The 26,883-nt window shown below is 37.3% G+C and overlaps 1 long non-coding RNA gene across 1 annotated transcript in view; it reads left to right on the top strand.

Moving 5' to 3' along the window:
- Nucleotides 1-10,920: 10,920 nt before the first annotated feature.
- The window catches only part of LOC136767019 (uncharacterized), a 55,609-nt gene continuing 39,646 nt past the window's right edge, over nt 10,921-26,883 (top strand). Inside the window, exon 1 of the long non-coding RNA XR_010821802.1 lies at nt 10,921-10,992. This is a non-coding gene — a long non-coding RNA (uncharacterized LOC136767019). The remainder of the gene's footprint in view (nt 10,993-26,883) is intronic.

Genomic DNA, 26,883 nt, shown 5'->3' with positions numbered 1-26,883 from the left:
CAACAGAAAATAGCCTCAAACATAGATGGAGTCATCAGCTTGTCACTGGGAAGGCACCTGGGGGAGACACAAGGTTGAGATCAATTTAACTTTAAACTTTTAAAACCCTTGCATCAGAGTCTCTGTTTATCCACACATCTATGAAGCTCTATCCCATCTTAAGTCTTTGACAGATGCCTGCAACTTCCCATACTCAACTTGGGTTTAATGCCCAGCAGAAGGAGCTGTGTATTTTCTCTGCTGCAGGGGGAAATCTTATTTTTTCTCTTGTGTTTACCAGAGATTTCAATGTCTTTTGAATTTGGGCTTCCACAGTTTTCAAGCCAAGGACGTATTTCACCTGGCCTGCAGGATACTATTAGGAACAACAGTCAACTATTCAATTCCCTAAACGTTTCGCTACTTTAAAATAACAATCATCATTGCAAATCTCTTCTTGAAATGCATTGGAAATTAAGCTAGTTTAAACTAGAAATAGGTGGGTGGTGTTTTACCCCTGTGTTGTGCCTCCCACAATCCACTGCTAGAGAAAAAACATTTGTTGCAACTGAGATTATCACATTGACTAATTGGTCCTTTAATTATTTTTTCTTAATTAGATATTTTTTAAAATAATTTTAATACATTCGTTTCTTAACTATTTTATACTAGGCATATAGCTGCCAAGACATTCAGTAACAAGATACTTGATTAATACATAGTTTCTCCCTTACAGCTGTCAAAAGAACCCTTAAATGATGTGTACAGACACAGGTGAAAGTTATCTTTTATCATACACTCTCATTAAGCATTCTTAGTATTGCATGTGCAAAAATATGTTTTAACTGCATTAAAGAGGTCAATTAGCAAGTAATTAAGGGCTCATTTAGAACAAAAACAGACTAGTTATATGTACTTCCTGGTGTTTAAAAAAAATAGACCCCCAAAATGCCCTACATCATGTAACCTTGTTAAATCAACAGTTCTATTTCAAGTTGAGAACACTACCCAAAGGGGGATGGGACATTGCACATTACCATGGGGAACTCATAAATTATTTTTCTAAGAAATCTGCTTTTTTAAATATATACTGGAATTTTGCTTTTCCACCCAGTCCTTGGAAGACCTTCACTTAAAAACATAACAAAAACAGTTTTAGCAAATAGGAAGGCCATCTAATTTTATATTTCACCTTAATTTCTGTGACGCAGATTGGGAACAAAGCTGTAAAAATACACTTCCGTGATAAGTATTATTTGACAATACGGACTAAATCTAAGTGAATCATTTAAGGGTTTTTCTTCTGACTGAGAGTTTTTGAGACAGTTAACTATTTTTTAGTCCTCTGCCAGAATTTCCCTCCTTGTATTGGTTTGAGGTGTGTTATGTATATACAGAGTTGGTAAAGCCCCGCAAATTATGCAAGGGCCCCACTCAGGACCGGCCTGACGTACAGGTGAAGTAGGCAGTTGCTTAGGGCCCCATAATATCAAAGGGACCCTAAAATAGGACATAAATAATATTTAAAACAAATTAAAATCAAACCGAGCACTTTTGGGCTGTGCACAATGTGTCAGCTCCGAGCAGAGTGACAGAGATGTAGCATGAGCATGCCTAAAATCGTGCATTATTGCGGGAGGGGCAGGTGAGGCGCTGCTGATGCGAGAGCTGAGGTGGAGAGAGAGAGAGACATGGCATCTTTTAAAAGAGAGGGCAGAAAAAAGGACAAGGACAAGCACAAGCACGGTAGAGGCATGTATCAGCCATTATTCATAATTTAACCTCACCTGTCGAGTGATGCTTGTGTGTGACCTCAATGCATGCAACAAGCTAACTTGTATTGTACTCATTTTCAATCGGAATCAGTAGTTAGCTTTGAAATAAATGCAACATACCATGTAAGCAGATAACTAGCCAACCAAATGTTAAGGAGCAATTACAGAATGAATGACCTGCTGACTAGTTCTCAGTGCTGCTGCAGTGTGATAATTGATGCATTTACATTTTTGCTCCACCACAAAAAAGTCAGAAACACGCCCATTCCCACAGCAAGCAGTTTATGTGCAACGCTACTGTTTGAAATAATATATACTGAAATGGTCACATTTTAAAATTGCAACATAACTTGTCTGTTTATTCTGGGTTTCAAGTTAAAGTGCTGATGGGCATTTCATGGTTAATTGCAATGTGTAACATTTTTGTTTCCTATTATCATTATGCTCTCTAGATTATTGTGGGTCTGTTGTGCACTGTTCAGTGCTGTACATCGTGTTGTAATCCTAACTTTTTAAAACACGTCTATTCACAACTATAGCTCCGTCAGTGACGTGAAAAACACTCGGTAAGATCATTTAAACAACAAAGTATTAAACAACAAGGTGTAATGCATAAGACACTCCTTTGGAATTTGCATGGCTATGGGTAAACAACAGATCCTCTCTAGTGCAATAAACTAAGACCATGTAAACCCGAGAGGGAGAGGGGCATTTAATCTGTGACTGGAACATAGTGTCTCCAGTGAGGTCAGAACACATGTGTCAAGGATAGGTATGCTACATGTCATGTAAATATGATGGATATAAGTGTATATTGCTGAGGAGTTTATGAAGAGAATGTCACCGGAACTATAACAACCGTTTTGTTTATTCCAAGTAGTGGGACTATAAAATGTCATAACTTTGTGAGCAATGAACTATTAATCCAGCTCAATCAGATTAAGTAATAATCTAATTTTTGAAAATGTTGGTGATGTGATCACTTTGATAGATAGCTAATGATTAATAGTTCACTACTACAGTAGTTTGCCAGTTGTCAGCTAATTATTTTTGATAGTATTGTATTTTAAAAAAATACATTTTGTGTTTTAATGTGTAATATAGTATTTTCAGTACTGAGTACTTATGGCGTGAGTGTTTTTATTTACCTAAACTCTTTATTAGTTATTAGTTATTTAAATGTGCCCAGTGTACTATTTAAAAGTTTATATATTACTGAATCTATTTCAGTGTATGTTAAAATGCAGTACATGTTCTGTGATGTGCACTATTCAAATGTTTGTCTCTCTCTTAGTTTTACATAAAAAATTTCTCTCCGCCATGAAGACGGGCACCACTAAAATGTTTTGCGGCGAGGTGGGGGCCCCCACAATCAAATCTTGCCTATGGCCCCCAAAAGGCTAGGGCCGGCTCTGTGTCTATACTTTCAGGTGGGCTTTAGATTAACTGTTTGATTATATTTGTAATACTTCTAGCAAAAAGCACTTCAGACATTATTAGAATAAACACTTTATGTATTATGATATATTTATAACTGTCTTGAAAATATGTTAATATACTTAAAGGAGCAATTCTGCTGCTATTTTGCCAAATACCGCAATTTGAAGCGTATATGTGGAATAAAAGTGATTCCCAGTGACTTCCCTATTTATAGATCCACTACCCTTATAAAAGAACCTGGCATTTATTGTAAATGCATTTAGTGTGTAACTATATAGATGTATATATAGTGTAGGTAAATTACATACAAAAAACCCTATTCTCCTATTTCTTTCCACCACCCCTGGTTAGGGTTGTTACAATCAGATCTATTATTGAATGGCATCCAAGTCTCCATCTCTCTCTATTCTTCTATCTTTCCAGCACTGCACAAACTAATGTACACTTTTTGATCCTCTGACATCCTGTTGAGGATTTTGAGTTCATATTCTCTCTGCTGGCACTTGTGTAGCACTGGAGTGGAAGTGGTTTTGTCGCAGGTGTCACTCTGCTGTAGTTACCACCTTCTAGAACAAGACTTGCATCTGTGAAATACAGAATGAACAACATCTACATTGACATTCTACTTTAAAATCGTGTGCAGATCGAACCTATTAAAACTGCAATACATTATTTGTGCACCTACTGTTTCTAAAATGTTGCAGGGAAGAACAACACATTGGCATAATTGGGTAGAGTGGCCTGAAGTACACTGCTTGATCAAGATTTTCTGTTATACAACTTGCTTTGCACTCAGTGTAGCCCAGATTCTATATAATGTTGAAGTGTTATCATAACATCAGATCAACTCAGCCAATCAGTAGTCAAAATGTATTCACTTCTTGTAATGCTATAATTTGTATTTCAGCTCATCAGCAGCGGGGAACTGAGTGACATTACAAATAATATGTCCTGAAAGCTTGCTGGAGGCTCTAATGCATCACAAAAACATCCCATACATTACAGAACAGTACGCTTTCAGCAAAATCTGGGTCTAAGAACAGGATGGCATTAAAACTCGTCTGTGCGCACTCTGGGTTTCACTATTAAGACGCGTGTGGATTGGCATTGGGGACCTCAGTTTGTAACCACTGGTGATTTAAAACTGGGCCAAAGATGGAAGAAAATAAATGTAAATTTTAAGAATAATTTGATAACTTGCCAACTTTAATAATATCCAGTGTCAGAATCTCCCGGTCACAGAGCACTGTACCCAGAAAGAACAAGGTGGAAAGCAGGCATCTGGTATAAAGAATTAGGTTGTATGGACCATCAGTAGACAGAAGGCTACTGCAAAATAAGAAACCTCTCCATTCAGAACTACAGTAGTACAACTGGGTGTATTGACTTGATCTTGAGAATTAATAAATTTTCTCATTTAAATTCCCTAAAATCTTATCATACTTTATTGTTTAACACAGAGATTAAAGCATCACATCTGGTCTTATCCCCCAATATAAGAAAATAAATCATACCAGGAGAAATTACAACAGTGCCTGTAGCTTGCTATGTTAAAAATAGAGCCATTTTGAAAGGTATTTTGATATTTTTTTGTTAATCTGTGTCTTCTGCAATTGAAAAGTGCTTTGACCTTCTTATAGTCACCATAAGTGTTACATTTCAGAAATAAATGCTGTATACAAAAAGCACAGGCTCATATCCATGTTGCCAACATTTAAGGTACAATACGCAACAACAATGAGCTTGTACTTATCCACTGATAATGGCATATGACAGCCACAACTTTTAATTAACTTTAACATTCACTTAAATTAACTTTCTAATTTCAACATCTCAATATTGGACTTGTTGAATGTAAACTGTTGCTTGAATTGCGTTCTCGTTTTGATTTTGCAGCTTCAACCCTGAAATACACCAGCAATTTAAAAAAATGTTTTTGTTAAAATGTTGTGAAGTAAGGGGGAACCGTTCTCTCCTTAGCCTCGTTATTTTTGTGATTTGTTGTGAATAACTTCTGCTCTCATGTATTCAGTGTATTTCTTCTATATCTGTGTCTGTCCTTGGCAAACAAATAAACAAACACATGTGAATAAAACAAATGTTATACACTGTGGGACAAACATTTGCATTGATTGCTACCTTTTTGGACAACAGTGATGTAGAGCTGGGATGTAAATAAATACCTGAATAAAATTAAAATACACTCACCTAAAGGATTATTAGGAACACCTGTTCAATTTCTCATTAATGCAATTATCTAACCAACCAATCACATGGCAGTTGCTTCAAAGCATTTAGGGGTGTGGTCCTGGTCAAGACAATCTCCTGAACTCCAAACTGAATGTCTGAAAGGGAAAGAAAGGTGATTTAAGCAATTTTGAGCGTGGCATGGTTGTTGGTGCCAGACGGGCCGGTCTGAGTATTTCACAATCTGCTCAGTTACTGGGATTTTCACGCACAACCATTTCTAGGGTTTACAAAGAATGGTGTGAAAAGGGAAAAACAGCCAGTATGCGGCAGTCCTGTGGGCGAAAATGCCTTGTTGATGCTAGAGGTCAGAGGAGAATGGGCCGACTGATTCAAGCTGATAGAAGAGCAACTTTGACTGAAATAACCACTCGTTACAACCGAGGTATGCAGCAAAGCATTTGTGAAGCCACAACACGTACAACCTTGAGGCGGATGGGCTACAACAGCAGAAGACCCCACCGGGTACCACTCATCTCCACTACAAATAGGAAAAAGAGGCTACAATTTGCACAAGCTCACCAAAATTGGACAGTTGAAGACTGGAAAAATGTTGCCTGGTCTGATGAGTCTCGATTTCTGTTGAGACATTCAGATGGTAGAGTCAGAATTTGGCGTAAACAGAATGAGAACATGGATCCATCATGCCTTGTTACCACTGTGCAGGCTGGTGGTGGTGGTGTAATGGTGTGGGGGATGTTTTCTTGGCACACTTTAGGCCCCTTAGTGCCAATTGGGCATCGTTTAAATGCCACGGCCTACCTGAGCATTGTTTCTGACCATGTCCATCCCTTTATGACCACCATGTACCCATCCTCTGATGGCTACTTCCATGTCACAAAGGTCGAATCATTTCAAATTGGTTTCTTGAACATGACAATGAGTTCACTGTACTAAACTGGCCCCCACAGTCACCAGATCTCAACCCAATAGAGCATCTTTGGGATGTGGTGGAACGGGAGCTTCGTGCCCTGGATGTGCATCCCACAAATCTCCATCAACTGCAAGATGCTATCCTATCAATATGGGCCAACATTTCTAAAGAATGCTTTCAGCACCTTGTTGAATCAATGCCACGTAGAATTAAGGCAGTTCTGAAGGCGAAAGGGGGTCAAACACAGTATTAGTATGGTGTTCCTAATAATCCTTTAGGTGAGTGTAGTATAGAGCTTCTAGAAAAATATACTGCCGCTTTGTAACTAAAAGTAATGGGGTCAGAGGTCATATTATTGTAAGAGTTACAAAAGACACAGAAAACAGCACACTGTAGTATGAACAGGAACTGCTCTCTTATTTGAGGTACCACTGTTACACAGTCTTTACACAAGCTACAGACTGTAACCCAAGATGTAGACAGAAGGGAAGGCTGGAAGGCTGCTTCCGACATCTGCTGTCGCAGCCAGGGTGGGACAGAAGAAGGTTAACACAGAAGAGAATAGGGGACACAGGACACTACACAGACCCTCCCAAACACCCTAGGACTATTCACAACAGTGCTCCCCTCCCCATATTGTCCATGTGGGGGGGCTACTATTGGCATGCATCAGTCCCAAATATGCAAATGTGGGCAAACAATATAAATTATGCCAGACGGCGTTACAATATAAATGCACAATGTAAAGTAATTGTCCCATACTCTTCTTGCTACATTGGCTGCAATGGTTCATTTCAATGCTTCAAAGGAAGACTTGGATTTATCCTGCGAATCTTGTGATAAATAAGATATGCTGTGAAACACAAAAGTGGATGTTTACATTTTAAGAAAGAGCAAGATGTCTTTGAAAATATTAAAGAATTAAAGAATATACCACATACTGTGCAAGCTTCAAAATTACAGAGAATGTGGTTCACAAGGTTAATTTCAGATATGTGTGTTTGTTCAGTCTTCGGGAAAAAGCTTGCCAACATTCCAAATCTCCCTTATGGTTTCAGCACACTGACAGGCAGGCTAAAGGACAGAGGCGATCTTTTAAGCAAATAGTTCTTCTGAATGGGGAACCTTTGGCCATGGTTTCAACAATTGCTGCTCTGTGTATAGATGGAGCTCTAAGGTTTCCAGTATGATTCATCTTGCTCCATTAACGAGCATTAAAAAAAAAAAGAATACAGAAAGGCTTAGCATTAAAAACAACTTATCTTATTTTGGAGATGCAATTAGTTTTTGCCCTTTGTCATGATTCTATTAGCTGTTTGATGTAATAGTTTGCAAAGCCCTGACCAGAACTCAGTAGCAATTTTGTGTAACAAAGGGGCCATTATGGAGCTGTAACTGGTAACCTCCAGGGAGCAATTATAGCACATGACGACTGTTTCTGAGAAAAAATGTAGCCCCTTGCCAGCTTTTATGTCCTCTAATTTGGTGGAATAAATGAAACACCCCGATCTTTATTACATTATTGCTGATTCTTAAGGGGAAACATATGATCATGGTTTTTGGAAGATGTATTACCAAAAGCACAATGTGTACTTGGGTTTGTACAGTACTTTCTTTTGGGTTCACCTCAAGAATGACTGTTGGACAAGAGCCCAGTTTGGAGTGGCAGAAAATCAATTTGAAGTTTCAGTTCATAATTTACCAGCTGGTGAACCTTGGTGAAAATAAAAGCACAGTCTTTTTTATTATTATTCATCCTACAGTGAACAAACATTCAGTAATATAATCCAGAAAAAAAGTATAGTCAAAGTATGGTCATCACCAAAATTGAGAGAAATTGAGAGATAACAACATCATTTGGTCACAGTCTTATAAAATCTGCAAATTACTTAATGAATGTCTGGAAGCAATTTTAACTTCTATCCCCAAACCACAGCCAGATCAGTGAAGGTACAACCCACTACCAGAAGCAATTGCTGTTTTACATTAAGCAAAACATTCCTGCACCTGACAAATATTTGTATATTTGTGACAATTACAAGTGCTGACAGACCATAAAGAAAACAGACAAATCTGTGAATAAATATCACTGCATTAATTAGTGAAATGACTGCACATGACTATCTTTAAAGTATTTTGTTATCTCATATCTATATATATATATATATACAGAGAGAGGAAGAGAGAGAAATATGTAAATGACAGCTGCATAGTTACACATTTCCAAAACTGCCATCTGGTAATTATTCTGATAGTAACAGGCAAGAAGCCATGCTTTCGTATATAAGCTGAAGGTTGTTTTTTTTTCCTCGTTTTTTTTTCTTTCCAAGAAGCACTAAAATGTCAGGGGATGCAGACTGAGTCAGTCTGCTCAGGGCCGCCATGGTAACAACAAACCAAACTTGCAGCTCACCGAAGGGGTTTTATCACAAGTGTTTTTGGGGGGTGGAGATGATTTCAGTCTCTCTATTTATGTTCATTTCTTTTACATCTCCACATTGCACTGAATTGCATTAGAATTTTTCTTGTGTAATGCTATACCTTCAGAGGGTTGGCTATAACTGATGGATGCAATCCAACACAAACCAAACGAGAGCCATTGATCCTACTGAAATTGCACACTGTATCTAGGCACTTATGGTTGCAGATTCATACTGTAATGTGTGTCTGTGTGCTGCAGTGCAAATAGATAATCATACTGTGCTCCATCTGCTCAGACAAATGTCCCCAGGTTAAAAAAGGAGCTCCAGTACAGGGCTTATGAGGCCAGAATTTTAGTCCTTTTAATATTGTGCAGGAAGTAAACAATGGATAGCAGATGCAGTGCCTTATCAACTCCAAACCACTATTAACTGCATTGAACCAGTACAATTAATTGTGGGTTTAATGGCATCCCTTCCCCAGCACTCCCTCAGTCAGTGAGTGGATGTTTCACTGTAACCAAACAAGTGAACTATCGACAAATAAAAGCATCAGCTGCCATTGTTACTGTCAGGATTCGGTTTTAGTAAGATCCTGCAGCATAAATAGATTTGCAAATTCTGTGCATGATTACAAAACCACACATTTGACACCCATGGTTGGTGAGTAATGAGGTTTGAAATAATACCCCTTTCTGCACGTTTGTTGTTTTTCCTTCCTAATAACACCAAGGAGGCCTGCTGAGATGAAGACTGAGTGCTCAGGACGGTTTAGGTTATGCGTCGATAACTGTCACTGCTTCACGTTTTTTTGAAACATTATGTATTGTGGTTTGCTGGTTAGTGGTTAAGTCCATTTTTTTCTTAACACAATCCTATCTGGGCTTGTTTCTGAGCTGCCCCCTACAAATATACCATTTTAAAATGCCCTCCAAATGAATAAACACATCTTGTGCTTGAAGTTCAGCATCTATTTACTACTGCATCGCATATTATTTGGGAGGCTACAGTCCATGCTTGAAAGTATTTATAAAACAGAAACATAGTGCAGACAAAATTCTGTAGCTTTAATATAATGTTTCATTTTTAGTTATGCTTGATGGGCAGGATCAGGAGAATTCTTTGATAAAAATTTATATGATTGCACATCAGGTACACATCATAAAACTATAATACTCTTGATGCAGGAAAATGTTGAACATGGTGATGCAATTTCTAGCTTTTGGTTCCTGCAGAGGAGTCCAGGGGCAGCAGTGATTGATGGGGAGGGGATTCCTGCTGCCAATACTCACATGGCACCTGGGTGAGTGAGTAGTGCTGTGTGCACATCCAAATATAGTTTAGTTTTAATTTGTTAAGATTCCCAAGTAGGAAGTGTCCAGTAGTAATTAAAATGCATCGTATGTACATCGACAAGAGAGTCTGGGTCTGTCTGTACAGCTGTCACCATCCCTGACACTACTTTTCTATGCGCCATTCCTGCTGCCTCTCCTGCCAGACAGACATTCAGGGTCTGCTGCCTTTATTGCTGTTTCCTTGCATTGAAATGCATGACACAACATACCTAAATACCATGCTGAAAAAATGAAATCGTTAATGGGGGAAATTAATGTACAGAATCTCCAAAGCAGGAGATATACATTACATTAATGGTGGGGGTTGCTAAGGTGTGGAAGGACTGCTCTCCTCCTTAGAGCAGAAAAGTCTATTCCAATAAACAGTTCTGACATAAGGCACTCCCTAGCTCTTGGCATTGCAAATTGCCAACTAATTACTATTGCTTTGCTTTTACAGCCTCGATATTCTCAACAAGGAAATAGTTTACTAGTTCTTCATCGTGGTAATTCTGTGCTTCTGTACCAGACCAGATGAACTCAAGCTAGAGGGGGCATTTTTTATTAGAGCATCATATTAATATAATGGATGACTGTTGCACAAAATATTATATTGTCATCATGTCTAAAAGTCTGGCATGCTGAAAAGAGACAATGTATGCCTGGATTACATTATTTATAAAAAGCCTCCATTAGCCCCTTTGCTCCTGTCTTTGGGGTTCTGCACGTTTGAAAATATTAACGTTCTGCTACTAAAAAGTTTCAAAACTGAACCATAGATGGCACTGTGGCTCTTTGTTGTATGTTGAGGCTGAGCTTCATTTTAATTACATTAGAACAAAACAATAGATTATAATAAAGCAGCAGGATTTTTACCAGGGTAGTTCCTCCTCATCCGTATACAAGACTGACTCACCTGACAGGTACGTACGATAAATCAAGCCACACTATCGCTGTGGCAATTGTTATGGTGCTCTTTTTAAAGTGAGAGGTAACCAAACAATTGAATGCCTGTAAGCCATGTAACATTACAGACTTGAAATACAGATGGGTGGATATCTGGGCTGCTGTCTGTGGCTGCTTGTGAAAGAATTTAACAGTAGAAGTATTCATGCTAAACTGTTGCTTTATATTATATATCTAAATATCTATCTATATATATCTATATCTCTCTCTCTCTATATATATATATATCTATATCTCTCTCTCTCTCTCTCTCTATATATATATATATATATATATATATATATATATATATATATATATCTATATATATATATATCTATATATATATCTATATCTATCTATATATATATATATATATATATATATATATATATATATAACACAACATTTATGTGTGCCAAAGTGAAAATGATTAACAAAGCTTGTCTTTTTGCAGCTTGCAAGTTTTGGCCTTTGGGACTTTAGCATGGCTTTTCAATAAAAGAGAAAATTGCCAGCTCTGTCCCCTAAGAAGCAAGTTTTACAGCAATTGCATAATTCTGCTAGATGTGCTTGTATTCCCTGCGTAGACTGATAGAAGATAGAGAGTAGATTAAGGTTAACTTTGGTTATTTCAAAAATGAAAAAATTAAACAACATTTGAATGAATTGGTAAACAAGAACCTCTGTGGACTTTTCTTTACACATGATTGATAACTAAGTTAACATTATGGATGTATTGGAATGCGAAACTGGGTCGGAGGTCATGGGGGATAAATTGAGTGTTGGTAAAGAGAGACTCAGGCAAAGACAATTTTATATCGAGTAGAAGCTTTTGAAATTATCTTGTTGCTATATACATCAGAGGATATAATTCATTATCACCATCTGAACATAGAAAAAGTCCTGGAATACGATAGGTGGGTGTACTTTTGAGCCTGGGAGCTAGTAGGTGGTAAATAGCAGAGGATCATTAGAAAATGAGGGAGTGGGTGTCAAGAGAGCAAAATGCGTAGCCGTCCAGGAAAAAGCAGTGACAGCATTAACAGACTGAGTGGAGCCTTACACTAACTGCAGGATGAGTGTCTCGCCAGGCCGTAGAGGAGAACTCTGTTTTAGACTGAGCCAAATAAAGAGACATTAACACCTAAGTGTTTAAGGGTTTATAGAGCACAAGCCTGAATTAGTACTCCAAACACCAGAATGTGCCAGCACAACCACTAGAACAAAAGAAAGGCATACATATATAGGTTTATGTATACCTTGTTTGTGTACTTTTTCACTTTCTATATTTATATATTATAATAGTGTGGCTCATCTAATAAAAGCCTCCAGGAGACCTACTGCCTGGATATTAAAGGTCTGAAATGAGGCTATGCAACTCCCCAACACTGCCATGGTTGCCCAGTGCAGTTTAAATGTGGTCATGTGATCTGGTCCCTTCATTATTTTGGCGGTGTGAGCAGGGGGATCCTGGCTGTGCATCAGTGGGTTATATCACTAGCCAGGTGTCTGGTTGTTACCAATGGCAGCTTGAGATGCAAAAATAAACACTTGGCCTGATAGAAACCCTCAGAAGAAGCAGATTATACTTAATCTGATTTCCACTGGTTGTTGATTTATTTTCAGATTGTGGGATTAATTAAATGTCTGCAACATATTTAAGAATAATATAAATAAATAAATGTTTTTGTCATTTTCAGTCACATTTGCTAAAATTATCATTCAATTTCTACCCAAATAAAAACCACTTACATGCACTGATTATTTGACTATTTTCTGTATCTTTTCTTACTTGAATATGTATTCTTTTTTATATATAGTATGTCAAAATAGGTTGTTAGGTTAACATTTGCAAGACCTAAAATAAAAAAGTATAAAGAGAAGTTTGACTTAAAAGAGAAGTGAGTGTCCCTGAATGAACAGACAGGAACAAACCTTAATTGACAGCACAGAGTGTTCTGCACGTATTACAGAGAATGATCAATTCTTGTGAAACCTCAACAAAAAGAATGTCTTGAAAACTCGAAAAGCATTTTAGGCTATTGTAGTTTTCAGTTACCTTGGGTGTTTTAAGTTTGCCTTAAAAAGGAAAAAGCCTTTGAACGTCAGTGAGTCTTGAGACTAAGGTCTTTGGATTCACGTACCTAAAGGCAGGCTGCTTCACAGGTAAAACATCAAAGCATACTCATCCTTTACCAAATATTTTTGCATTTCAGTGACATCTTTTCCAGTTGTACCATCAGGAATGAATTTGAAAAGAAAAACTCCCACATAACCTGATTTCCAAATCTCTCAAGGTCACAAAATACAGAAAGACACTTTCATAAACATAGGGGGGAGTAAGAGAATTCAGCTGAACACAATGACAAGAAGTGTGTCAATAACTGTATTGTACATTGAATTCATATTACCCTGTTTAAATATATTAAAATACTAGAACAATTACACTAATTACATCTAAATACATCTAAAATAATTCACAGCACTGTTCTGTGAATCCTTTAGTTAAGGACATATTGTTTCACTTATTTGTCAGTGGTTGTTTTTTTCAGACTTTGCTGAACATTGATTCAGCCTCAGGAAAATTGTAATGATTTCATTTGACTGAACTGAGTTAAGACAGGGGATTTAAAAACATTTGACTGACACTGTAGAAATCAATACAAATATATATAAACATGCTTTATAATGCATTTAATTTAATTTCAATGGCGTAGTTCCGACAGAAAATGACCAATTGATTCTTTGATTTAGCACTTGCAAAAAAGTCCATTGCTACTTTAACACAACGATGGAGGGAGGGAGACAGAGAGAGAGAGAGAGAGAGAGAGAGTGAGCGAGAGAGAGAGAGAGAGAGGGAGAAAGAGGGAGAGTGGAGGTGCAAGCATTCTCCATAACTGTGGAATTAAGTAGATTCACATTTAGGTAATTAGTATGAGCTAAATCGCTCTAGTGTAGGCTTAATTGCCACATCTGCATCTAAGCGACCACATGATATTTTTGTAGCCACGATAAAAAAGCCTTTCAGGTGATTTAGCTCACCCAACAGGTATTTTATTTTTAGCATTGTGAAGGAAGCCGTGCCAGTACATTCCACGCTGAAAGGCTTTGATATAAAGGCAAATTGAGTTACATCGGCTTGTTTTTGTTTCTGTCTGAATTAATGCTACATGATTTCTCAATCTGAATGTTTGCAGTCTACACATTCGGGTTTTCGTAATTGTGTTCATGGCACAAAACAGAGGCAGGACTCTAATCTCCCGCTCGGCAATGCCATAATTTTGTATTTTAATCTTCCATTTTTACAATGGCTTGTTTGTTGCTTTTTGTTTGATTTATATTCGTTTTAAAATGATAAATAATGCCTTACAGTTGTTTATGAGTTTTGATGACTTTTTCAGCTATGGGCTAAAACAGATCTATCATCTTAATAGCTGGCATGAAAAAGTCTGATTGTGACTTCAAACAATTTGTAATTGGAAGTAAAACTCTAGAACAAACGTGTATTGAACTATATATTTTTTCCATTTGGTTTGCAGGTTCCATGATTAAATGGTGTCCAAAAGGCTTTTTTAGATTTGTATGTAGGGTGGATTCAAATTACAGCAATGGTGATTCCAGCTGGCAGATATAATGTAACTGGAAGAAAGGGCTTCTCATTTCTTGTTAGAAGATTTAAAACCGAACATTATGGCTTGCCTTTCATAATCCTGTGATATTTGTTTGTAGAGGTTGGAATAATACATTGAAACAGAGTATTTGTAGTCTTGTAGATCTATTAGTTGTAAAAAACTGGTATTTTAGTTATGCATATCTCCAAGTGCACCTCTACTGACCCATTCATTATTCAATATGTATATTGTTCTCATTTTAAAAGTAAAAATAGTTCCCAGACACATACATTGCCAGCACTTGTATCAAGCTACTTACCAAAGGAATTATAAGGTAACTTGGGTCAAAGTCTGAGATTACTTCTGTGAGATAATGTCAGGTTTCATTTCCCTGTTAGAGTGAGACTGGATACTCACCATGGTATTTTCATTCTGGCGTATGAATTGTCTTAATACTCAGGTTCTTAAGCCACTGTCTGAGACCCAGATGAAGTAACAGCTTCTACTTTGTGGCAGTGCAATGAACATTTAATTTTTAATGGAAATGTGGATCAACTCATAGGAATATTCTTCAGCAGGAGAAATTTATGAGGGCCCTCTGTCATATCCTGTATGAAATCTCAGCATTGCATTATAATAAAGTCTTAACTGGAGGGCCATATGAGCTGTAGAGTCTGCTATATATATATATATATATACATGAGACCTGACTTTAACATATCAGCACAAACACAGCCAAGCCTACCAACACGTGGAGGTCTGGAATACATTGTATTGTGGTCTTCAGGGGAGTGCCCCTCATGCTTTTCTGCTCCGCTGCAAGACGAGTCTAATTGTGTAGAGGGCAGACACACAGAAAATGTAACCTTGTCAGAGGGTCTGTGTAAGATGTACTTACTTCTTACTAACAAGATAGTCCTATAACTCCCAAGTCATGCCAAAGCTTCCTCATGACACATAGAATCACACTTCTGAGGTGATTATAAAAGGTATTTTTGTAAGGACAGTATGAAGAATCCATTTCCATCAAAAGGGCTGGGTGGCAGAAAAACGCCTGTCATAAGAAAACGGGAACAGCAGTAGTTTTATCCACATGTGTCTGAACTCCTCATAATGCTTAAAAGGAATGAGAGATATATAGCTAAAATTGTGTGCTCTAAAGAGTCACAAATCTTGGAATGGGATTTTGAGTGACCGAAAGTCACACTATTCACCCTTTCATTCTCAGGGGTAAACCTTATTTTCTACGGAGGTAGGAGCACAGGTCTGAGGTCAACAGGATGCTGTCATGCATGTACAGTGCAACATTCAGTCACATGTAACAATACCAGAGCTCAATGAATATAAGCAGGGGCATTACAAAATAATAAATAAATAAATAAATAAATATGTGTAGAAACAACTTTCTCAGTCTCTTCCTGCATAGAGATATGATAATGACAATAGGACTCACAATTCTATATCATCTACTTTCTATGCCCTCTGGATAAGTACAATGTTTAATTTTGAAGCATGCTTTGAATACCTCTGAAAAAATGAACTACTACTGTATATATAAATCATGCAATGCTTTTATTATAAATCTACATACTATACAAAAAAAATCTAACACAGTTATATTGAAAAGTGGTGGCTTGCACATCAAACATATGTGATACAAAATGATATTATGAATATTAACTTGTTTTATAATTGCTATATTCTTCAAAGAATAAAACATAGAAAAATGCTTGACTACATGCTCAGAATATCCCAAACCTTTCGGCATTACAACAGCATGAGGGTAAAAAGATATTGGTATGTTTATGTTGTTTGTATAAAAGATTGTGATTGTTTTCCTCTTGTTTTGGACATCTTCTGTTTTCATGATTTAACTTACATAGTTTAAGTCCTAAACTGCCTTCATGTTGATAAAGCCTTTGTGGAAGAGGGAGATATCATTGCAATTAGCCTAAACTTCCCAAATGTATACATCTTAACCTTGGTAAATAAATGAGGTTTCGCTCCACAAAATAATTCACAGCAGTCTAAATTTATGAGAGCACAAACAATGCATCCAAAACACAGCATCCGATCCAATCAGAAGATGGCAGTCTAACTCTTCAGTTAAAATCAACCATCAAAGAGGTTTTCTGTGGAAGAAGGTGACAGTCATAAAAGCATGTATTAAAATAATTGTCTTTTAAAATAAATAAAATATAATTTTCATTTGGAATAAATTGCAACGATGTTTCATTTTTTTACTTTGGGCATCTGAAATAGCAGTTTTACAGTTAATTTTCGAGAGTTTAGCTAATAGGATTGTTCAGAAATTGAATTCATGCAGGTTGAGTTCCAAAGCAAATAATAGTGCCACATTATGCAGACCAGGTCCATCAAAGTATGCATGACAAAGATACAAGGATTTACACCCAGAGCTAATCCTAGGATGGCAGCAGGGAAGCTATATCTCTCTGTGTGATACTTCATTATTATTATTATTATTATTATTATTATTATTATTATTATTATTATTATTATTTAAGGGAATTACTATTTTGGGACAGACCTTTAATTTTCACTTTGAATCTTATTCATCACCTGACCACAGCACAAAGTGATACTGTGTGTCAAGCAAATGTGGTGACAGCTTGTGATCAGTAGAAGGGTTGAATGTAGGACACACAACATCATTCAAAACAGATATTTTTAATCGCTTTTTTGTTTTGCATGTGTAGTGTGTGCAGGACAGAGGCGGGGCGCTAGGGATCCCACTAGGGATTCGAACTACGCCATCCCAAGCACTCCTCCCAGTAGAGAGATAAACCTGCTACGCCAAAACACTGGTCTCCAGACTTTGGAGATTTATACACTCTACTGATTATACAGAGGAGTTACAGCACCGTAACGAGCTCACGTACAATTAGTGCCCCATTACACATGCGTAATTGAATATGATTTATTTTTTTTACAAGATCTGCTTCCAAATGAGAGTAACATTCCTAACTCACTTTAATTTAATTCATATCATTTAGAAATACGCCATCCAAACATTTTTAGGATAAGCCTCCTTCCACCAGTAATGTACAGCCAGACATGTGTAGTAAGATTGTGTGGTTTCTTTGGTATTGGACCTCTTTTTGTGAAAGAGGTCCAAACTAATAAATAACAATGTCACAGAGCTGGTATTGTAACATAGTGGTTCAAGGACAACGGCACTTAAAATATTTCATGGCCTGCACACAGTCCCGACCTTAATCCCACAGAATACATGCAATATGTATAGTAGCATTTCAGTGGCAGACCACAGAGACCAGCTTGCCTCACTGCATTAGAAACTTTGTGGTGGGAGGAAGGGTACAGTATTCCCCAGGGCATCTATCAAAAAGTGCTGGAAGGCATCCCTTCTAGAATTACAGTAGTCATTTAGGCCAGGGGAGGGCATAACTACCTATACCCTTTCCTGACTGCGCTTTTTTTTGTCACAGTACCTTTGCTAATATAGTGTGGTACATGTTCCTCATATACCTATTTTGACTGCAGCTATTGCTTTGTCAGATTCCTTATAGCTTGAGAGAAACTGCTCTCTTTCAGTCTGTCTATTACAACACATAAGACTTTGCTGTTAATCTATTCAAGGTGCACACAGTACCCAGGAACCTTGTCTAGCATCACGCAGATCTCGCTCAAGCACAGAATGGATGACTGACTGGTGCTGATTTTGCTCCACATGATAGAGTTTTGCCTTTAGTTTGTTAATATTAGCTGGATGTGCACATGCTGATCACATTTGCCTATATAGTTGTTTGCAGACATGTTGTTTCAGGCTAATGAGAAGGGCTCCACTGTGCCCAGCAAACAAACTCAAGCCTCCAACTCTTCCTTGCTGCTGTTATGTTTGTTGTCTGACAGGTAGAAAAATGTGTCCTGAATTGAATGACACCCCACCAAAACAAAGGCAGGGGGTTATTTGTGAACAAATCAATGCAGCCTTCATCGTCGTGTCTTCCTCCAATGAGCCCAGCTTTATTCTGTAAAAAGAACAAAATCTGACTGGCATCTGAAAAATAGGCCTGTTGTGTTTTGTGTGTGATTCAGAACTGTATGAGCTGTATCCGTACAACAGTACTTGTGAGGTAAAATCTGGACTGATGATCTTTCTTGGTGATACACTGAGTAATCCATTAATTAAGGCACTCCTGTAGTGATCAAAAGATCTCTTGAAATGTATAATTATTCTAATGGGGGGGTGTATTTTCTCAGTGAGGGTGGGCAGAAGCTTTCTGTATGGGGGGTAACTCCCAATATTCAATTTATTTTAACAATTTGTAATCATTTATTTATTTATTGTTAATGAATCGGTGGAAACTGTAAAATATGACAATTTAATGAAAGCAATATTTGAAAAATGCTGTATTACAGATACTCTGGGGCAGATTTGGCCTTGAAATGTGTATTATCGCTGCATTAATTAAAGTGGAATAAATTCTGTTAGTTGTCTAAAAATGTGCTGATGCTTGTATGCTTATGTAATACAGTACTGTACCATTTTTGATAATACAGTATCATAGCAAGGAGTGCTGTTGTTTAAATTGTAAACTTTCATTGAATTAAAAGCTTATGGATATGAAATGCTTCTGTTTCCATAAGTTGCTGTATTTTTGTCTGCTCCCTTTCCTTCTTGTTGTCGAGTCAACACATTAGGCCTCTTTAACTCTGGTTTATGTGTAGTCGTGTTTGTGCCACCATTAAATGGCATGACAAAACATTCCAAACGGACAGTTAAGTAGCATTAACGATAATGATAATGCCTAATGGACATTTTATTTTAGGAAAATCTATTACTTTAATCTGTTTCTGGCTCAGGGCTCAGGGCTCAGTGATTTTACGTGAAGGCTGAGCACCTTTTCAACAAGAAAAAAGTTTTCTCAGTAATCATGTCTAATTTTTTTTATTATCATTTTAATTTTGATTTTATGTGTTTTTAAAAGTTGCTTAAGGTGCAAGTCTCTTTGGCCTTGTAACCTCACAGTTGGCTTAATTGGTGCTTACAGCTAAACTGCCAAAGCTCCCAGGGATAGTAAACAACAGGGAGAAATAAACAGTGTGTTTATTGAATGTATAAGAGCTGTGTGAAATAATTTGCACTATAAACATTTCCTGCAGACTGGAATTTTATTATGTTGTTACAAATGATACGTTTTGTATTCATCCTTTGACAACTTTAAAATGTAAACAGAATCTTTCCAGCATCTGACTTAAAAAATAATAGCATACAATTTTCACCAACCACATTTTCCAAAGAAATTGCTTTACTTTTTAAAGTATGTGTTGTAATGGAGATAGAATATGTTACAAAAGAATAAGGCATAATCTGCTCATATATTTCCCTTGCATGGTAACAGGGGTCCCCAGTCTTGGTCCTGAGAGGGCCTTGCGTATCTTCAGGGTTTCATTTCTCCTGAGCTCTTAAATACCTCATTCAATTGAGTTATTGTCTTACTAGAATCCCATTTAACTGACTCACCCAGGGTTCAGAGTGTGGCCCTCCACGATCAGGACTGAGGAGCCCTTTCAATTTTAGAAAGACAACTTCAGAAACCATGGCGGTGTATATAAGCTTGTACACTCACTGAAATTATGGGAACACTAAATATCCTGGGCAAAACAAATTATCATTAAAATGCTTACAAATGAAAAGACGAATGTGGAATAAAAGCAAACAAACCAAAAAGGGTTTGCAGTAAAAAAAAAAAAAAAGCATCACAGTTGAAATAAATGCATGCAACATCTGCAAAAGCAAACCTTTCTTCTTTTCTATAAATCTTCAGAAAGTCACAGATAGAGAATTCATTGCATTATAGATTTCTACTAGAACATTTCAATTTCATGTCTTTTGCATAGTAAAACCTAATAAGATTAGAATATTGTACTTTCATTTAAAGTTGAGGAGTTGTAACTGAAAGATTCTGCTGCGTAGTTTGCTATACCCCATGCACTCTCATGCCTGAATTCGCTATTTTCAAATGTAGCTTTCATATATCAATAGAGTGGAGACCATTATTTATAATTTAATGATTTTTTAAAGAGAATGATGGATTATAATTTTAATTCAAACAGCAAAAAAAAAAAAATATATATATATATATATATATATATATATGACAAAAAAATACTTTCTGCTTGCATTTAAATACCACATGACATTCTATATCTAAGACTGAGTCTCAAATACACACAAAAACCCACTCCAGGGAAACAATTACTTGGCCATGTGAATAGTAAGAAACTGTAATATAATATTAACATCAGATAATTTTTTTATATTCAAGAATATTACATATTACACATATAGCTGCTTAAAATAGAATATATTTTATATTACTATCAATGCACATATTGCCCTTTATAAAGAATGCATACCTTTTTTTCAATACAAAAAGACAAGATATAGGTCTACACAGCAGAATGAAATTAAATGCCTGCGGATGGGTCTTGAAAAAAATCATTTATGATATACAAAAGAACTGTCGCTTTAACAGAAGCTCTACCCATAAAGACATAACCTGTATTCATCTTCTGCTGTTTTTCTCTTTACTGCAATGCAGATGATTAAGATCTTCTTTAACTTGTTTAAGACAAATTTCAAACATCAAGCCTCTCATCTATATTTAGATCAGTGAATCAAGCCCAGGACTAAACTTCTGTGTTCCCAAAGACTGTCCCTTCCGTCACACCAACAACATGTGTAATTAAACTCTCATTGTCGACATGTTTTTATTTTAGACTACTATATATTTATTGTGTGTGTGTCAGGTGTGTGGGGGGTGTCTGCTGTAGTAGGCATAAGCAGACTAAGCAATTATTACAGGCCCAGAGCAAGACACTTGCATATGACTTTACTAAGACATGTCAAAGCCTGATATATTGTTTTACTTATTTTAAAAATAGGTTTTAATTAGAACACATTTGAAAATATTGTGCGGTAAAGAATTTTTGCAGGAAAACTGTTACACATGTGGCAGTTTTGTGTGTGCTGATTGGCTGAAATCTGAAGTGGGACACGTGGGAAAACAATTACTTCAAAAAGAGATTATGGGGTGGAAAAAAGAAACTAAAGAAACAGATACAATTCAGATACAATCTTCAAGGAAAAGGGCATGTTTGTATATCTTTTTAAATGTATATATACAGTATATACACTCACCTAAAGGATTATTGGGAACACCTGTTCAATTTCTCATTAATGCAATTATCTAACCAACCAATCACATGGCAGTTGCTTCAATGCATTTAGGGGTGTGGTCCTGGTCAAGACAATCTCCTGAACTCCAAACTGAATGTCTGAATGGGAAAGAAAGGTGATTTAAGCAATTTTGAGCGTGGCATGGTTGTTGGTGCCAGACGGGCCGGTCTGAGTATTTCACAATCTGCTCAGTTACTGGGATTTTCACGCACAACCATTTCTAGGGTTTACAAAGAATGGTGTGAAAAGGGAAAAACATCCAGTATGCGGCAGTCCTGTGGGCGAAAATGCCTTGTTGATGCTAGAGGTCAGAGGAGAATGGGCCGACTGATTCAAGCTGATAGAAGAGCAACTTTGACTGAAATAACCACTCGTTACAACCGAGGTATGCAGCAAAGCATTTGTGAAGCCACAACACGTACAACCTTGAGGCGGATGGGCTACAACAGCAGAGGACCCCACCGGGTACCACTCATCTCCACTACAAATAGGAAAAAGAGGCTACAATTTGCACAAGCTCACGAAAATTGGACAGTTGAAGACTGGAAAAATGTTGCCTGGTCTGATGAGTCTCGATTTCTGTTGAGACATTCACATGGTAGAGTCAGAATTTGGCGTAAACAGAATGAGAACATGGATCCATCATGCCTTGTTACCACTGTGCAGGCTGGTGGTGGTGGTGTAATGGTGTGGGGGATGTTTTCTTGGCACACTTTAGGCCCCTTAGTGCCAACTGGGCATCGTTTAAATGCCACGGCCTACCTGAGCATTGTTTCTGACCATGTCCATCCCTTTATGACCACCATGTACCCATCCTCTGATGGCTACTTCCAGCAGGATAATGCACCATGTCACAAAGGTCGAATCATTTCAAATTGGTTTCTTGAACATGACAATAAGTTCACTGTACTAAACTGGCCCCCACAGTCACCAGATCTCAACCCAATAGTGCATCTTTGGGATGTGGTGGAACGGGAGCGTCGTGCCCTGGATGTGCATCCCACAAATCTCCATCAACTGCAAGATGCTATCCTATCAATATGGGCCAACATTTCTAAAGAATGCTTTCAGCACCTTGTTGAATCAATGCCACGTAGAATTAAGGCAGTTCTGAAGGCGAAAGGGGGTCAAACACAGTATTAGTATGGTGTTCCTAATAATCCTTTAGGTGAGTGTATATATATATATGTATGTATGTATATATATATATATACAGTACTGTACAAAAGTTTTAGGCAGGTGTGAAAAAATGCTGTAAAGTAAGAATGCTTTCAACAATAGACATGTTAATAGATTATATTTATCAATTAACTAAATGCAAAGTGAGTGAACAGAAGAAAAATCTACATCAAATCAATGTTTAGTGTGACCACCCTTTGCCTTCAGCATCAATTCTTCTAGGTACACTTGCACAAAGTCAGGGATTTTGTAGGCATATAGTCAGGTGTTTGACTAAACAATTATACAAGACAGGTGCTAATGATCATCAATTCAATGTAGGTTGAAACAATCAAAAACTGAAACAGAAACAGCTGTGTAGGAGGAATAAAACTGGGTGAGGAACAGCCAAACTCAGCTAAGAAGGTGAGGTTGCTGAAGACAGTTTACTGTCAAAAGTCATACACCATGGCAAGACTGAGCACAGCAACAAGACACAAGGTAGTTATACTGTCTCTCCCAGGCAGACATTTCAAGGCAGACAGGGGTTTCCAGATGTGCTGTCCAAGCTCTTTTGAAGAAGCACAAAAAAACGGGCAACGTTGAGGACTGTAGACGCAGTGGTCAGCCAAGGAAACTTACTTAAGCAGATGAAAGTCACATCATGCTTACTTCCCTTCACAATCGGAAGATGTCCAGCAGTGCCATCAGCTCAGAATTGGCAGAAAACAGTGGGACCCTGGTACACCCATTTACTGTCTGGAGAAGTCTGGTCAGACGTGGCCTTCATGGAAGACTTGCGGCCAAAAAGCCATACCTCTGACGTGGCAACAAGGCCAAGTGGCTCAAGTATGCATTAAAACACAGGAACTGTGGTGCAGCAACATGGCAGCAGGTGCTATGGACTGATGAGTCAAAATTTGAAATATTTGGCTGTAGCAGAAGGCAGTTTGTTCGCCGAAGGACTGGAGAGTGATACACGAATGAGTGTCTGCAGGTAACAGTGAAGCATGGTGGAGGTTCCTTGCAAGTTTGGGGCTGCATTTCTGCAAATGGAGTTGGGGATTTGGTAAGAATTAATGGTCTCCTCATTGCTGAGAAGTACAGGCAGATACTTATCCATCATGAAATACCATCAGGGAGGCATCTGATTGGCCCCAAATTTATTCTGCAGCATGACAACGACCACAAACATACAGCGAAAGTCATCAAGAACTATCTTCAGCGTGGAGAAGAACAAGGAGTCCTGGAAGTGATGGAATGGCCCCCACAGAGCCCTGATCTCAACATCATCGAGTCTGTCTGGGATTACATGAAGAGAGCGAAGCAACTGAGGCTGCCTAAATCCACAGAAGAACTGTGGTTAGTTCTCCAAGATGTTTGGGCCAAACTACCTGCCGAGTTCCTTCAAAAACTGTGTGCAAGTGTACCTAGAAGAATTGATGCTGTTTTGAAGGCAAAGGGTGTCACACTAAATATTGATTTGATGTAGATTTTTCTTCTGTTCACTCACTTTGCATTTTGTAAATTGATAAATATAATCTATTAACATGTCTATTTTTGAAAGCATTCTTACTTTTTTTCACACCTGCCTAAAAGTTTTGCACAGTACTGTATACATATATATATATATATATATATATATATATATATATATAATTTATATATTTATATATAATACATATATATATATATATATATATATATATATTATGTTTATCAACAAGATCAGAACATAGATTTGAAGTTAATCACCATACTTGAGACTCAAATTCTGCAAATTTACTTCATGTAATTAAGTTATGTGCACGGTGACATGCTGTGTTGCACAAACATGTACATTTTATGTACTGTGTATGTATTTGTTGTGAATTACATATATACTACAGCTACATTAAATGCAATGCAACAAATTAGATGAAATAAAAAAAAACGTAACAATTTTCCATCTGAACCTTTTGTGGGCAAAAGTTTCTGCTTTTAGTGATGTATTTTTAAATTGTATGTATTTATTTTTTCCTGGGCTGAGTTCTCTGAGCCCATGCTTGTACTAGTGTAGAAAACAGTTTCAGTGCTGACTAGCTTCTTATTTTAATACAGCTATAACTTGATTTATATTTTACAACCCATTATCCCAATAACGCTCACGATAATTGCGATAATGGGATTCATACATGCCCCTGAACTGCCATCATCATTAAGGAATCCAATCACAGATGCTTTTTCAATCCCAGGATTTCTGGGTTGTTGTTTTTTAATCCCGGGATCCCTGGAACCCATGATTAAAAGAGCTCCCCATAACACACATATACAGGTATTTGTCCTTTTCTGAAAATTCGATATTGAAGATGATATTTTACTACCTTAGTATTCCGCAACCGAAAAAAATAATAATTGATTTAACGAAGAGAACCCTTCGGCGTGACCAACAAGATTCCATCCTTCCTGTTTTTTGCTGTCGCCACACGAGAAAGACTTGACCTCTTTCACTCCCTCCCTCCTCCATCTCAGCTTAACACCACAAGCCTCTCTTCATTTCATTTCTTTGAGTGTTCATAGAGTTGTTTGATGTCTTTTTTTCTGTGTTTTTGATCCATCCATCCATTTTCGAAACCACTTATCCTGGGGAGGGTCACGGGGAAGCCGGAGCCGATCCTGGCATGCATACGGCATAGGGCACAAGGCAGGAACACACTCAGGACGGGACGCCAGGCCATTGCTGGGCAACACACACACACACACACACACATACAGGGCAATTTAGCATGATCAATTAACCTAACCCACATGTCTTTGGACACGGGGAGAACATGCAAACTCCACACTCCGTTTCATCTCCTCAACAACTTGATCATGAATATCAGCTGACATATCCTCGATCCTTCTGCGATCAATATTGTTTGACGGGGAATTGGCTGGCTTTGTTGTTTGCCGCATATTATTTCTACCACATCTTTTGCACGTGGTTTTATGAGCTAGGGGTAGAACGACTACTAATTTTATGTAGTCGATTGGTTAAGGGTAAAGTAGTTGAACTAGTTGACTAGTCTGGATTGTAGCACAAAAATATATAAAGAATAAATGGAGATTAAAAATGCTCTTTCCAAATCTCTTTACCAAAAAACAATGACTTCCATTTTGATCATTACCGTGGAGAAAATGGAGTCATGCAGTTTTATAACAAATTAATTTCTGCTTCATATAAACAACCGGCTGAAGTACTGCATGGACATAGTGAAAAACAACAAATACAACAAGTAGAGAAAAACAAAAGTATTGCTGTTAAACAGTGGTCTTTAGAATTATTTAAACTATGATGATAATTATTTATTAATATTCATGTTACTGATTTACTTAAAAAAAATGAATTAGTTCAAACAATACGCTCATGCCTTACAGAAAACAACTAATGTGTACATGCAATTGCATAGCTCGCCATAACTAAATAAATAAAAAAATACAATAAGAAATACCAGCGTAAGTTATTTTTACTGTTTACGTAGCCTATGTCATTTATTGGACGCTTTGACTGCATTTTTTCAGTGTCACTTACTGGACTGCAGTACCACTTGTTTGACTTTTAGCTGACAGGTTGAAGCAATGTTTTCCTCTGTGGTGAACACATTCACAATGTGCTTTGATTGTATTCTACCACTTTCTGACAAAGTGTGAATTATACTTCAGGGTTGTCTTGTTTTTTCTTTTAAATCCACACTAAGCCAGAGTCGCTTTGGATTGGTGGAATTATACAGTTCTGTTCAGAACTATGTAAATCTGCACTTCTTTTGATATTGATATAACATCTGCTAGCAAATATTGTGAATGGACATTTCTGGTTAGTCGAATACAAGCACTGAGGTCGACAACACCTG

This window comes from Amia ocellicauda, chromosome 13, assembly GCF_036373705.1.
Source record: "Amia ocellicauda isolate fAmiCal2 chromosome 13, fAmiCal2.hap1, whole genome shotgun sequence".
Taxonomy (NCBI): domain Eukaryota; kingdom Metazoa; phylum Chordata; class Actinopteri; order Amiiformes; family Amiidae; genus Amia; species Amia ocellicauda.
The sequence above is the reverse complement of the archived record's forward strand: the minus strand, read 5'-3'. Positions and strand labels throughout refer to the sequence as shown.